The sequence below is a fragment of the Myotis davidii genome, unplaced genomic scaffold (genome assembly GCF_000327345.1).
Source record: "Myotis davidii unplaced genomic scaffold, ASM32734v1 scaffold816, whole genome shotgun sequence".
NCBI classification, from domain to species: Eukaryota; Metazoa; Chordata; class Mammalia; order Chiroptera; family Vespertilionidae; genus Myotis; species Myotis davidii.
In genome coordinates this window covers 470,494-485,311 of record NW_006287546.1, presented here as the reverse complement: position 1 = coordinate 485,311, position 14,818 = coordinate 470,494, and the positions used below count along the sequence as shown (strand labels likewise).

The following is a 14,818-nucleotide window of genomic DNA, read 5'->3' as shown; positions in this document are numbered from 1 at the left end:
CGCTCCCTCCCTCTCCCTGCCTCTCTGAAATCAATGAAAATATATTTAAAAAAAAGGAAAGAGGCTACCCTGGCTGGCATGGCCCAGTGGTTAGAACTTTGGCCCATGAACCAAAGGGTCTCAGGTTTCCCGTGCAGGTTCAATCCCCTACCCCGCTCCGAGTTGAGTGCAAGAAGCAACCAACCGATGAGTCTCTCTTCCTCTCTCCTCTCTCTCTCTCTCTCCCCCCCTTCCTCCCTCTCTAAAATCAAATTTTTAAAAAAGTTATTATAGTCTGAATTGGGATCTATTTAACCAATCCGTTTTTGAGTCCACAAAAGCTGTTGTAACAGCTACTATGCAATGTACTAGTTCATTCAAACACACAAAAAAAACATATGGGATAGACAGAATTTAAGCTCCATCACTGAACTGCACCAATCTGGGAGTTGGCTAACAGGGTAGGGACGCGGAATGCCAGCTTCAGGAACTTTAGGGACAGGTTGACATACCAAAAATCACAGCGTATCATAAAGTAGAATTACTCACAAATCAAGGTTCTGTCTTTTTACCACATTTGAGAAAACACGCACTTTCCCCATAAAATGCTTTCGATTTTCATTTTACTTAAATGCCAAAGGCTGCAGGGAGGAAGAGCAGTCAGTTCATAAACTGGGTGAGTCTGAGATTCCGAATGAGGAAACGCACTCTGCTGCTTTGCTGTAACTGGCTGGTCTTTCCAGTTACCTGCTGACAAAAGATGCACGCTGCTCTAGATAAGCCCAAGCCCTTGACCTGTAACTTCACCATGCACTTGGGCCTTGCAGTCTAAGGGGAGATAGAATAGGATTAACACAGAAGCCCAAGGTTCCTTTCAGAAATGCTCTATGCACTTGGGGAATAGAAACATCGTGGAAGGACACGTTCATGAGTGTGTGAATTTGATGGCACATTTCATAAACAGGCAGGATATTCAGTCTTGTATTACTTTCATTTAATGCTAGATTGCTGCTACTGCTTAATAAGGTTTTTTCTAAAAAGCCCCACACAGGAGAGTTTGTTATAAAATAAATAAATGAATAAATAAAAACAGGGCCCCCCAAAAGACTTAGGCAATATCGGCCATAAGAAATACTTGGGGAAAATTTTCTCCTTTTTTGTGCATAGCACTTTACTGCCCCCTTTTGCACTTTAACATCAGGACAATTTTCTTTACAAACATATTCTGAAACCAGAGAGATAGTGCGGTGTAGCTATTGGGTGTCAGGTTTATACGGAATTAGGTTACCAGATCCCACTGCTTGGGATCCCACAAATAATTACCTTAAAACTTCCAGCGGGTGTACCACTACCTCCTCCGTGGCTTTAAACCTCCAAGAAACAAGGTAGTAACTGGAGGCTGTAATGGACATTTTCTGCCTTAATTCGAAAGTGTATGTGTGCTGGAACAATTGTCTGTTTTCACAGGTGCCCCTTCTTTCACACTTTTCTGAAACAAACATTATCTGCAACATGAACCTGATGTATTCAAGGAAAAGAAAAGGGGCATAAAAGCGGGCTGTACAATTTGGGACCATTAACGTGCTATAAATCTGAGAACTAAGAGGAGGGGTGTGCATTTCAGACTTCACACCAATGACAAGCAAAATCTTTTCAAGAACGGGAAAGATGAGAAGCACAGGAATTCAAGTGCCCGGTGAGCCCATAGGCCCGTAAACCAGTTTAGCAGCTCTTCAAGGTGAGGCGCTTCAGTACTTGTGCCTCTTCATCTGTGCATGTACTCGAAAAAAGCATTCAACTAGTCCACAGGAAAGTTTTACTTATAAAATTCTAATCTGCAATACACTCTTGGCCCAGTGACCTCCACTTGCATTTAACAGTCTGTGCGAGCTGATGTGTATACTTTTATTTAAACTTAATCCATTTCCCTCTGTCATTCTGCAATTACCATACAAGTCAAAATAAGATTAAATTTCACAGCCTACAATGCTGCACAATTGAATGAAAACTGACTCCTTCTGATGTTAATCTTGTCTTTTATTTGTGATATAATGCTCAAAACACTGGTGGCTAGAATAAATTTTATTTTTAAATCCTCAAAGGTAATATTCTCACAGCTTAAATTTTCTTGCAGGAAAATAACCCAAGTCATTACTTCACTTTTATCCACACCACGGTTTTCACTGTCATAAAAACCTGCCATTCACGTTAGGACAGCCTATCGCAAGCTGAAGTTAAAAAAGGTACCTTCATCTATGAGTCAAACTTTAAGCGTGTGATACCCAGATATCATTGTTTTCTTTTCACAGTTCACAGAGATCCGTGGCTCTAAAACACCCCCTCCTTCAAAACTTCCCGAAAAAGACAGTCATGCCATGAATGCTGCACTGAATGTTAGGTAAAGTCACACTGAGGAACTTGAATGCAAGGCCTGGGATGCAACGCTGTGCAGTGGGAAAACGAAGGAGAGAGTGAATCACTAAGGCCAACCTTTGTCATGCTGGCTTGACCACGCTGGCTCCATTATCGAAACAAGTGTTTCACAACCCTGAGAGGGCAAGAGACAGTACAAGCTTCTTTCCCAACTGTAAGCTGTTTGCACCTGCACGGTCTTGTTCCAAACCATGCTTTTAGCCAGAGTCTATAAAGGAAGGTGGAACTCTCGTTATTTATAGGTGAGGCCCCAGAAAGAAAAATGCCTTTCATAGAGAAAGAAATTTAAAGGGCATTTCCAGCCGGTTCTCTGTTGGTTTAGACAGAAGCGTGGAGATCTATGTGATCATCTACCCGAGTGGGAAAATCACAGAGATGAAAGGCACGCGTAAATCATTCCAGGGATGGGTTGGCATGTTAAGAACTCAAAGGCATGGAATTAAGGTCTTAGTGCAGAGCTATATCACAGCCTAGAATTTGGGTGTATCTTTTCTATCAACCCCTCCCATCCCTTTCATTCCCATCATCACTTTTTTATTTTTATTTTAAAGAATCTTGCCTATTTAGAAAAACAGTTCACCCATGTTTTATGGGTGAATGAAACTTTGGTGGGGCAAACGGCTCTGAAAGAAAGAGTGGGCACACCAAAGGCGACCAGTGCCTGCTCTCCAAGCTGAAGTGTGCCTCTAGGACTCAGCCTGTTGCATTTACCCTTGGACCTCTGCCCCCTGTCCTCCCAGTGCCTGGTATAGAATGGGAGGCCAATAGGTGTCAGTGTAAATAAAGAAGGAATACTTTGATAAGTAAGGTTTAAGAAGAGACAAAATTCTTTTCGTTTTCTCTTGATGTAAGGTGAGATTCTTCTTGCCAGCCAAGCATAATAAGGCTAGCAACACAATTTATAAGGCTGTGCATAATCGCTTTATAGCCGCCTCCTGAATACTTCCTTCTTCCCGGCTCCAGAGCAGGGTCAGGGATAGGTGGGAGGTGGGCATATGACAGGAGACATTTTCCTGCACCTTCTATAGCCTGGTGACAGCCCAGAGAGTGGGAAAGAGGGAAGAGAAGCCAGACAGGTTACACAACAGCCAGGTCTGCGCTGCTAATGTGTGAAAAGAATAAAACCAATTGGGTTACTACTGGCTTCCCTAAAGATTGCCCCAAAATTGTGTATCTTAGAAGCATGTGAATGATGTGCCATTGTAATCCTGTGGACAATCTATTTCCTGCTCAGTCACCACAAGCGGCCTGGCATTACCTGGACCAAAAAACAAAACACCCCCAAAGTTAAATCCACTACGGTATTCAGTTGTTCCTGAACTAAAAGGAAGGCAATTGGACAGGAGGAGATAAGAGGATGCCCTGCGGCTCTCTAAACGAAATAAAGATCTGGTGATGTGGCCCTCCTGCTGGCTGCTGGGTCTATAGGTATAAGCAGATGATAAGTCCCAGGGAAAGGCCATCCGGGGAGGCTCAATCCGGAGTCAAGAGAACCCCAGGCCCACCAATACTTGCCGCCCGGCTTCCTGAAACAAACTGCTCCAAACTTGCCGAACATCAAAAGCCAGATGGGCTGTACTGAATGAGTCCACAGGCAAGACGCCAGAATCCCCGTTTGCTGTAGAAATAGGCCTGGACTTGATTTGAGTCTTCTCAGCTCTGACAAGCTGGAAGCTGGCACCGCTCCCAAAATCCAAAATAAAATGGCATTTAATTGTGACTAGACTCTAAAAAAGATGTCATACTATCTCCTTAGCCTGACACACGCTCCGCGTAGAACCAAATGCAACTCTCCTAGGAAATCTGACTTTTTTCTCCCAGCAAACAAATAAGCAGATATTAAAGGAGTGACACCCACGAAGTGCATTAATATTATACACTTTCATAACTAGTCCCCACTGGCCACAACCTTGTTATGTCAAAGACTTAAAGGATCAATTTAGAATCGCATGCCCACTCGAGAGAGACTATACGTCAAGATGGACAAGGAAAGAGTTGTGCCCAAAACGTTCCTTTTCTGTACCTTGTGTGTACTGCTTTGAGCAAACACATAATTTAGTACACAATTTCTACTTATTCCATGCCACAGCATAAGAAAGAGAGGCAGGGAATTAGGAAGGGTTCTGGAACCGGAGTAATCAGGCTCACGTGCACACTGTAGCACTTATTAGCTATAGGACTTTGGGCAAGATAATTAACCAATCTGTGCCTCAGTTTCCCCACTGGTACTATGGGAATCATAAAAGTACCACTCAGAGGGTTACTATGACAGCTGAATGCATTGGTCAAGCAATTAGAACAGCAGCGGGCACATAGTAAGCTATATGCAACCTTGTTCAATAAAATATACTATGCCCACCAGGTAAGTAGGTTTCTAAGTAAGAAATACCATTTTAATATTAAATGCTACACTGCCCTCCCTACAGGCTGAATGTGTTTTTATTCAACAACCCAATCTCTTACTGTATATGCAGTAAAACACACAAAGTGAATTCTGCCCAGACCCTCCTCCCTCTCGGTGAAGCTGAAGGAGGGGGGCCAGGGCTATGAATGTCACAACAAAGCATCAGGGGTAGGAAGCACAAAAGAGAGTACCCAATTTTGGTAGTAGAAGGGAAATTAAAAAGTGCTTCTCAGAGCAGAAAAGTCTTAAAGAATGTTTAAAAGTCTGGCAGCTAAAAAGCCACAATGGAACATCAGAGCCTATAAAAGGTGAAAGTGCCATGTGAAAATTTTTATTAACATTTTACTTTTATTTATTCTGCATTTGTATGTGAAAGGCAAATGGAACCAGAGCTAGACGCACAGTAGATATTCAATTAATTTTAATTAACAATAGCTGACATATATTGGCTCATTGTGGCAAGCACAAAGCTAAATAAGCGCTTTAAATCCTGACCACAACTTTATTACTCTTTTATTCAGTACTATTAGATAATTATTCCCATTTTAGAGACAGGACAACTGAGAGACACATAGGGGATACTGCTTCCAAAGTTTCACAGCTAAAAATGAACTAAACTGGGATTGGGCTCAGACAGCCAGATTCCAAAAGCATGTACTCTGATCTAAACTAAAAGAGCACTTACCCAGTTGTCTTTGCTAAATTGAATTGCCTGACCTTTCCATGACCAACACAAGCTTTCTGAAATAGGATACTGCTAATTATCATATTAATAAGGTAGCTGAAAAAGCATTGGGTTCACTATCCCACACGGTCGATTTGTTCCGTTTGTGGGTTCTGTCTTTGAGTTATGCTCTGATAAAATAATGTAGTTGTTTGCAGATGTACACTTTATAGATACACAGCTCCCATAGCTGAAATGTTATTACTTCGAGTTGCTTACTGCAGACATCTACTGTCTATTTTGCTTTCAGATGCCGGCTTTCTCTCTAGACTCAGTTTCCCTTCCCCGGGGCTGCTTTTCTGGACACCTCTCCGGAATGAACACCATTGCCTTTCTCTGTGTCCCCAGTGCACACAGTCCCAGGCACCACAGCACAACATGCCTTTGCTCCCTCCAGGATTCCCTTCACTCCCCTTAGGATGTAAATCTTTTGAGGGTAGAGATTGTTCTTTGTATTCTCAGAGTGTAGTAATAGACCTCACAGTTCATAAATACTTGTTGAATAAATCAAGGAATTATCCACCGTCAGTGATCTAGATTCTAGATCATTTGGTCTGGCCCTGCTAAGGCCTTAGGGGTGAGTTAATGAAATGTTTGAACAGATATAGCAGGCTAATTTTTAAGTTGATAATTTTGTATGGCCCTCAAATGACGTTATAAATACCCAAATGGCCCCTTGCTAGACAAAAGGCTCCCCACCCCTGATCTAGATGATCCCTTATGATCTCCAAAGAGGCAAGAATGGGGGCACACAGCAGTGAGGCAGGGCCACAGATTTCTTCAGAGATCCTACAACAGCCTTTTAGAGGACGGTGACCTAATGTTGAACAGTTTTCCAAAAAGTTTGCTCAAAGGCAAAGGTTCTCCAGGTGTGGTCAGACCGCATCAGCATCAACTGAGAGCTGGTTAGAAATGTAAGTTTCAAGTGCCACCCAGACCTCAGGAATCCGGAACTCGGAGGGGGGGGGGGAGCAGCAGTCCTGTTTTAACAAGCCCTCCAGGTGATTCTGAAGCCTTAACGTTCTAGACTAGAACCCTTGGTCTAAAGACAGAGCTCCAGTAGCAGGTGATATGTTAATATAAAGTAGGCAGCCATAAACATACATTTGGATTGTGTCTGTTCATTCAACCAATACTTACTGGATGTCAATGCCAGCCCATAGATAAGGATGAAATTAAACCATTCTTGTCCCTGCCTTGTAGGGATGGGGAGGGTGTCGATAAAGGGGATTAAGACTTGCATGTGAATCATGACAGTGCAGCGTATACCGATCTTCCTATGCCCTGGGTATTTAACTAAATTGCTGTGGGATTACAGAGAAAACATTTAAAGAAATGATGTTTGATCTGCTACATCAGAGAGGACACTCATCCAGGGGAAACTGTGAACTGTATGGACAGTTTATTATAATAAAGATCCATTTTCCCACAGACAAAGGGGGGTTTGGGAATATTTGTTTTTATCCAAGATGTACCCCAAATATAGTTCTGGTAGTTAACTAAAAACTGCCATATTCTAATCTCTTCTGCAGGTTGATAAACATTCTGAGCTGGCCTTGAACATAATTGGCCCAGCCTCACTCACTATTATGGCAGTTCGTACTCAGAGCAAATGTTTTCAGGCCAGATTCAGAAGCATTTCATCCGGTGGTGAAACCATGACGGGCCTCAGGTTCCCAGGCTGGACCACGAGAGGCTGAGGAGAAACTGGAGGAGACATTTCAGACACCCTGGCCCTGTAGGTCAGAGATTCTGAGATGCGTAGAGCTTAGTATCCTGCAGGGAGTGCAGGCTGCGGAGCTACAGTGGAATAGGCAGAAGGCAGGCAGTTGCACCCCCCTCACCCCAATGTACACCCCTGCCGAACAAACAGAAGCCCAGGACTGTCTATAGTCACGTGTTTTTGTCCAACACAAACACACACTGACACTCCGGTTTCAAAAAAGGTGGGTAGCACTCGTACCTATTCTGGGGTGATAGAAGAGTAATCCAGCCATAAAAATAACAGAGTAATGCCTCAGGTGCTATAGGTGCTGAACTGGCAAGTATTGGATGGATGACACAAGGCCTGTAGTCAAAATCGGATGCAACCAAACTTAAATGGAGAATATGAACTGAACTGCTTAATAGTTTCATACAGAAAGCAGAAGTATCTCCAGCGCCTGCAAAGTTTTCAGAGCAAGGCAGAGCACCAGTGTTCCATTCCCAGCGTTCAGAAAGTCTGCCCACTACTGGGTATAGTCAGCGCGTTTATCCATCCATGCTTTAGAGAAAGAAAATAGCGAACTATGAATACTTCACTACTGCCAAGTTTCTCTATGTTTTCTTTAGAGAGTTACTAAGGGCAGAAACAACTTGTTTTTCTTTAATGGAGCATTCTCCTACTATGTTATTTATTTGAAAACAGCAAGCATGCACTCACCTGTCACAAAATGCTGTGGACTAGAATTACATGTTTGAATTTATACGTGAAAAGGAAAATAAAGCGCCACTGCCGATTTGCTGCAGGAGCAACAGAAATAGGTTTACCTGGCATTCAGTGGGCATGGAAAACATTTCATAATTGATCACCTATTCTTTTTACTGGTGAGCCAGATTCGACCATTCCTATGTGTAACACTTCTGAAATATGTTCAGAGCAGGTAGGACAAACCTAGCCGTTGGATGATGGTTAGTTACTAAACAAGTGGCAGGGCTTTTTCCTGCATCATTTCTCTAGCTTTTTCCTGCATCATTTCTCTAATCACTTTAACCCTGGTCCTCATAGAAAGCTGGGGGCCAGGGCAATTCAGCGTCTTCCTTTGTCATCTGCCTGCCATAAATATGCACCAGTCTGCAACTGAAAAGCTGAAGGAGGCCGCAAGCTTGCTGGACATTTATCATGCTCTGTTCCCTGTTAACAAGCAAATACTTTAGCTGAATGGGCCATTAGCAATCATTGTCAAATGTAGAATGCAAGGTGCTTGGATGTGACCAGCTTGTAAATTAGGGGGTGTCCCTTCTGTGTGATGAATCCAGACAAGCGCAATGGATCTTTGGATATGAATTACTGAATTAAGTTAGAGAGGAAGGTAAAGCAGTAGGCCTTGGCTTTGGCAGGTCAATGTGCAATCATTTAAAAAAATGGTTTTACTAGTAATCTATGACAGGCACATAATAATGAACAGAAAAACAGGCAACAAATGCAATAAATCTACAGCCCAAGACAGATAGTCAAGTCAGCTGTCTGAGAATTAGGAATAAAATCAATGAAATGGGTCTGAAATAGAATAGTTGGGATTAATGAAGATCTTCACAGATCTTCTACTCACAGAATGTGTTAGTCTAGAAAGGCCCCGCGTAGCTGTAAGGAAAACAGCGCCAAAGCCCCTTTAGCCAGCCACTCCATCAGGAAAGGCACTGGGGGCGTTTGTAGCGTTCAGTATTGTCAATGTCTTAAGAGTTCAGACTCTCCTGAGGAACTGCTGAAACTTTTCTTCCACGCCAAAGAGGAGGCAATAAAGCAAATATTTCCTCTCTGGCTTGACCCAATTGCAGATGTCACTCTGCATGTAACCCAATCACGGCTTCAATGGCTTATTTTGTTTAATGACCAAAATGGAAAGTGTGGAAGGCAAACACAAAAGTACAGCTTATTTACAAGGTTGCTCGGTCCAGGGGGCCATTAAGATGCAACAGCATGACGATTTTGTTATTGTATTTAACGTTAAAGCTGGGCAGCGCTAACATGTTTACAAGTCTTTTATTTACATGAAGGGTGCCTATCCCATTGGACTCAAAGGTTAAAACTCGCATTTATGAGTAAAATATCATCTAGACTAGAGAGAGCCCATCGAATTACTACTGACTGGAATGAACACTAAATTCCCCCTTTTACTGATATATATTTATAATTTATTTATTTATTTTTCCTAGGGTGGGAAGGACAAAACTCAGAGAAGAGCTCTCTGGCTAAGGGAGAGGGACCATCCATGTTTACCTTTTCTTCTCCCGCTCTGCGCTTGATGGCTCAGGGTCTGGGAGAAGGCTGAAATCAAAAGGTCTCTGTTTTCTTTTGCGATAACTCCAGCCCTACCTCTCCCCTCTGGTCTCTGTTCCCTGCCAGCATGTCCCTGCCCGAAGCCCAAATAGATTAAGGCAGGGACCGCCAAGTGCAGTTAATCCTACAGAATGGCTGTCGCTGTTAGGCCAGGAGTTAAAAAGGAAAATCTTGCAGGCCTTCACAACTGCAGTGATCTGAAGTTTTAATCAGCCCCAATCTCAATCTCTCAAAAAGGCAGTCAATGAAATCTACCTTTGCCATATTATCTGCCACCAATGAGCAAGAACTGAGCAGCTTTTCTTTCCTGCTTTCACCATCCCAGGCCACAAGTAGGGCTTTCATACTTTCTAATCCGAGTTTCCAAGTCTGTGTGGTTCTCACATAATAGGCAACAGCCTGGAGCAAGGGCCTCCGTTTCTACACCCTTTTCAGAGACGTGTCATTTCCAACATCAAGCTAATCTATATGTTGCCATGGCTTCACCCTTTATCTGCCTTTACATCTTATGAACTGCATGGATTTACCACATTATTTTTATCTGAAAGACAGAAAATGGTGGTTTTATTGCCATACAATCAGATTACTGCTGCTAGTTTCTCTATGCCTTTTTACCATACTTCAATCAAAAGGGATCAGTTTCTTTATACTCTGCCCTTGATTTACATTACATCTGTAAAGACCTAGTCTGGGTTGTAATCCCCTTATTAACTATGACCAGGGTTGATTTGCCTAAAAATAAAAGCAAATTGTGTCAGACCCTTTCACTTTGTTTTTGATTCGGAACTACAAAATGGATTACTAAAGAAATCTTCAGAGTTCACACGGCCAGTATAGTACTGAATTTAAAATGAGAATTAAACAAGTTAAACAGGGGAGCCATGTCAACGGCTCACATTTTCCATCATGGGAGAAGGGCTGCATTGCTGATGTCTTTGTATTATTTGGCCTTGGAGAGACAATGAAGCCACAGGAGTTTTTCCAAGCTGTTCGGAACACTGTCCCATTCGCTATCCTTCCTTCTTTGCTTTTCTTATATTCCACTCCCAGCCCCATTCTAATTCCTCCCCTTAAAAAAAAAGAAAGAAAAGTGGAGGGGGGGGGGGCTCTTCCCTGAAAGACCCACTTCCTAACTAGAAGCTTATAGTTCTATGGGTTCTGCATATTTTAATCAAAATATTTTAAACAGTCGAACACTCCTATTTAAGGCTCTACTCCTCCACACAAAGGGTGAGCTCATAAGCAAATCTATGTAGATGTATGATAAGTGACCTGAAAAACAGGCTCTTTATGTCAGCAGCAAATGAAGGCAGCGATTAGGCAGGCAGGAGTACCATTTTCATCATTATTTCTTAAAGAAGAGCGCTTCTTTTTTTGTCCAATTTGCAATGGGAGAGTTTAAGAATAAAGTTTTCATAAAGTGCTAAAGGAATATCCCTCTTTAAGACTTTTTTTCCTCTTTTGGTGAGGGTCTAGTCTTTCCCTCCCCCGCCACTCCCATTCCTATGACGCACCACTGCAGTCAGGTTGGGGTCTCAAATCTTTTCCTCTTAGGAGAGCACGCTGGGAAATGCTGCTCTAAGGTAGATGTTCAGAATCAGCCTCCTGGGAGCTACCTGGTACATTTCAGCGGAAGGCAAGGTACAAAGATTCAGTTGCTCCATTTGAAGGAAATGATGGTGGTGATCCACCAACTAAAGGATTTATCTCAGTAAATTTACAGAGAAGAGGTTTTATGGTAATTAACTGAAAATACACCTATTATTATTATTATTCTTCAGCTGACTCCATGTGGAGAAGCCATACCAATCTGTAGTATTTTTTATTTTTTTGTTGTTTATTTTTTTTTACTTTTTGGCTGGCCTGGAAAAGATGCCTAATTCACCTGTCCTCATCTTTCAGCTTAGGAGTCAGAAACATTTAGGGATGTTGAAGTCACTTGCATTTCTTTGCATCAGTTGGACAAGTGTCAACAGCTATGTTTTGTGGAAGATTTAGAACCAAGTGCTTAACAAATCATCTTAACCCTCAGCTCCCATTTCTGAGGCTGAAGCTATAATTGCTGAGGTTAGAAAGTGCAGTCCCTAGACACCCGATTCCCAAATAAATTCTCTTCTCGTCTGAAAGAAGGCTACCAAGCATGTTGTGAGATATCGCTTTAGCTCTGTCTTTGTGCTCTCTCTGGCTCAGTTGTCCGGTGGAACGACGACAGTCCATTACCTACAGTTTATCATCCTGACAAAACGTGAGGAATGTGGATGTGAAAGCACTAACAATTCCACCCCTGGCGCTTTGTGCTTTTTTCTCTCTATATTAAAACCGACAAGATTAACCCAAACGCAAACTGTGGAGCATAGTTCAAGGGGCTATTCAATCAGTGCTGAGTGTGCATTTGTTTATCTACAAAAATAAGAATTTCGGGCACAATGGAAGGCAGGCTGGCTTATATATGGTATTGAATGGGCTGTTTAAACAGCACTACCCATTGTAGTTTATTTTATCAATCTCTGACAGGTCCGTATTTATTCGGAGCCTGACTGTGATGGAGCCCATGTATTATAGGTTATCTGGATATTATCCGGCCATTCTTTTCTATCAAGTCAATCAATATCAGGAATTTAGTATTATGTGAGGAAAAATGACATGGGAAAAGCAAAATGCTTTGTCAACTAACTAGTATGTGGTGCATAGGAAATAGCACCCCTAGACATAAGAAATTAATGCTCAACTGAAATTTTCCACAAAGTCGGTGTAATTCATTCTAGAATACCATACCAATACAGACTTGCTTCCTCTCAAGTGAAATCAATATTTTTTTTAAAAGAGAAAACTATTTTATTTTGGCAAGAACATCAAGTTTGGAAAAAACTGTCCTACTGAAATGTTAACTAGAAATGAATGAAAAAGCCAGATTTTGCTATTCTCTCCCAAGGTTAACACACACACACACACACACACACACACACACACACTGCTTAAACAACCTAAATGTCTAGAACTAAACCAACTTTACTAGAGCACATGGATGCAATGCTAATAATCAAACAGGGCTAGTGTTTCAGTATATAGAACTTCTTTCAATTACTGCAGACACTTTCAGGGACGAGAGCAGCAGACAGTGTGATTCAAGTAGTTATGGAGACAGTGAATTTACAAAGGATTTTCTGGACTCTGTATCCAAACAGCTGCTGCATGCTCCCTATGTCCACCACCTGCTAAAGAAGCTGACCCCCGGATGAAACAAATCTAATTACTGATGGTTGCTTCATTACAAATGAGTTGTTCCCCAGTTCATATTAACTGATGTGAAACTTCAATGCATTTGATTGCCTTCTCGCCACATCACACTGACCGACCAACTTTTCTCTGGAAATAAATATGCAACTTCCCCAAATAAAATGAACCCGTGACATGAGGGGTTTTTATTCATTCCTCCAGAAAGAAATCTTTCTGACCTTTCACGCTAGCATTGAGCTACATACTTTGTTAAGTAGACCTTTTCCAGGGACAAATTACCCAGTCCTCCCAGGCAAGCCATTATCATGAGAACTATGAAAGAAATTCTACTCTTGAGGACTGGAGCAATCAAGCCAACAGCAACATCAGCAGTGCAAGGAGGCGGGCTTCTTTCTCTAAAATGCAGGCCTCCAGTAGATCTCTAAATCTGTGACCACAGCTAGGAAAAAACAGACTAATGCTCATAATCACCAGGCCGGTGAGTAAATAGCAGTCACCCCCACACACATTAGGAAAAGAAATATTAATGTCTACCTTACATTGAAATAATTATTGCTCTACATTGTTTTTTCCAAGTAGGTATTTCTAATGCTCCTCCCAGATACACACAAACTAGTAGCTAATAATAACACACACACACACGAGAGAGAGAGAGAGAGAGAAAGAGAGGGAGAGAGAGAGAGAGCTGAACGCTGGAGGGGTTAATGGGGATTTCTTTAAATTAGATTTAAGTAGAAATATTAAATCCCGATGAGGATGGCGGGGGATCAACCCCCAAAGATTGCACATCAGTGGAAGTGCACAGCGGAGCGGCGCAGGCAGCCTGGGGAAGAGGTAAGGTCTGGCGCCGAGCATTGCGCGTGGAAGAGTGACCTCTGTAGGCACAAAGCGAGCACTGGCTGGCCTCACCCGGGCTCCCCGCCCGCCGGCCTGGAGGACACCCGCTGCTGTGAGCAGGTCTGAGCCGGGCGCTTTCTGGCACCACCTGGTGCCTCACCCTTCCGAATCAGCATGTTACTGCCGCAAATTTCTCAGCAAATACGGTATCTGACATTAAGGAACAACAACAAAAAGACGCCCATATAAGATGAGGCTACGTGGAAGGGGGCTGCATTAAGTAACTTTTAAATGTGAGCAGTGTTGTGAAGTGCCAGCGAGCATCGTGCATGAATCTGTTTGATCTGATTCCGTGCTGTGACGTTCCTCGCCCTTGTCTTTGGGAATTTCTGGGTTAGCCTGTTGGTGAATTTGAAATGGACCGCTTTCAAAGGAGTGGCTATAATTCTTTCATTAAGATGTGATTTCTAAATCAATCCCCCATCCCTTGACTCCTAAATCCATGGCCAACTTGCTCAACTTCAGTCAGGCCATTGATTTTGCTTCTGATCTCAAACGGTTACTCCAGGAACCAGCCAATGCCTCCATCGTTTTCCCAAGGCCGAAATTCCATGATTCTGTAAAATATGTTTGGCTAAGATTCGGAATGCATCCCGAGAATGAGGTAATGTGCAACCCTGAGTGCACAGACGAGTAGTTGCGAGATATTTGGCGATGGATCGCCTTCTCTAAATTCTAAACGGACTCCGGTAGCTCACACTGAAAGTTAATCTCCGCGAGGCCTGGCTTTCTCCTGGCTGCACCGTTTGATAACAGCAAGTCGGGTCTAAGGACCCCATTCCAGCCCAGGCTCCCAGGCGTCAAGGCTTCCGCTAGGTCGGCTAGGCAGGGCCTTAAGCTTTGGGAGCGAGCGTCCTGAAAATCTCTCCAGCTATCGGACCGCACTGAGTCCGTGGCCACTGGTTTGGAACAGAGAGAGAGGCCGGCGTGCAGGGATCTCCAGGAAAACCCTAAGGCCCCTCCATGGGACGGGGAGCAGTGAGCTCGCCCCTGGAGTTCTCCCGCGGAGCTGGCGAGCTCTCCCTGCGCTCTCGGGCAGGCGGCGCGCCTCCGAAGCGCTCAGGCTCCGGGCGCTGCCTGCAGCCCGGGGACCACAGGCTCCCTT

The 14,818-nt window shown here is 43.2% G+C and overlaps 1 protein-coding gene across 2 annotated transcripts in view; it reads right to left on the bottom strand.

Moving 5' to 3' along the window:
• Nucleotides 1-14,818, bottom strand: part of EFNB2 (ephrin-B2) — a 43,068-nt gene that overhangs the window by 27,515 nt on the left and 735 nt on the right. Inside the window, exon 1 of one of the 2 annotated variants that reach the window (XM_015561077.1) lies at nt 7,126-7,182. The exons of the other annotated variant lie outside the window; for it this stretch is intronic. The gene's annotated coding sequence lies outside the window, so the exon portion shown is untranslated. Of the gene's footprint in view, nt 1-7,125; nt 7,183-14,818 lie in introns of those variants that run through there. 2 annotated transcript variants of the gene reach the window in all.